This window comes from Podarcis raffonei, chromosome 1 (genome assembly GCF_027172205.1).
Source record: "Podarcis raffonei isolate rPodRaf1 chromosome 1, rPodRaf1.pri, whole genome shotgun sequence".
NCBI classification, from domain to species: Eukaryota; Metazoa; Chordata; class Lepidosauria; order Squamata; family Lacertidae; genus Podarcis; species Podarcis raffonei.
In genome coordinates this window covers 82,082,080-82,083,376 of record NC_070602.1, presented here as the reverse complement: position 1 = coordinate 82,083,376, position 1,297 = coordinate 82,082,080, and positions in this window count along the sequence as shown.

The window sequence follows — 1,297 nt, the reverse complement described above, 5'->3', positions numbered from 1 at the left end:
AATCAGTAATAGACTGGGAGAGAGTGAATAAACTGAAATTCAATGCAGGCAAAATGAAGTTGCTGTTGATGTGAAGATCTGCTGATCCAGATGTCGGGGGAATTACCTGTTCCTTCTCCCATCAAGATTCGCAGCTTGGGAACGATCCTGGATTTAGTGTTACCTTAACACAGAGAGCAGAGAGCCATTGCCAGGAGTGTGGGGTTTGGCTTTTGGTTTATTTCCACATTGGCCGATTCACTAGTTGTGCTCCTTTCTGGAGACTAAAGGCTTGGCCACTGTTGTGCACATTCTGGCAACTTCCCTAAGTGACAACGGCAATGTGCTAAATGTAAGGCTGTCCCTGGAAGCTGTTCTGAAAGTGGTTCAAAAGATGACAGCTTTGCTTTTAGCTGGCATAAGCCACAGGGTACATATAACTGAATCCTTTCCATACACAAAAACTTGCACTTGCTACCACGTTGTGTCTAGGCAAAGTTCAACATGCTGGGTTTGATGTGAGGAACATGTGGCTCTCCAGATGTTGCTGGACTTCTATCAGCCCAGGCTAGCATGGCTAATAGACAGGGCTGGTGGGAGTTGTTGTCCCAAGAACATCTGGTTCCCCATCTCTGTTTAGAGCTGTGAATGGCCTGAGTCTGGGGTACCTCAGTAGCACCTTCTCCTATGTGCACTCCTGTCCTTAACCTGACCCCTCCCCAATCACAACCAGTGAATTGAGAGCTGCTGCAAAATAACTTTTCCAGATACTAGCAACATTTTCCTTGGCCAGGAAAACATCAGCTGTGTTTTCAGTGCTAGCTGTGGCATTATGAAACTCATCCACAAGCGAGACCTGCCAGTCCCAGAAAACCAGTTGTTATTTTAGGGGCCTAGTAAGAACTACCAGTTTCTATGTGTTTGTGTCTTGCTTTTTATCTCTTGAGTACCACCACAAAGTCCACCCTCCACCCCCGTTTAGTGCCCTCAGCAGAATGCAGAATGCAGAATGCAGGAGAGGCTTGTCTGCCAAAGCTGCTTTTCTTCTCCTAGGAATTTTAGCATTGTTTATTTTTTTCCTTTCCAACAGTTTGTAGCATGCACACTCTCTCGCTCTCCATTTTCCTTTGGCTGGCGGCGGTCTGTGGTGGTTCAGACTTATGTTAAGGGATGGAGGTATTGCTTTTATGATTTGATTACCTCGTGTTGTGCTTTGGTTTAAATTACTTTGTGTTTCATATATTGTATTGCATATTTTACTATATGTTGCTTTGAGTGACTTGTACAAATCAGCTTGCTTAAGAAACTTAAATACTGC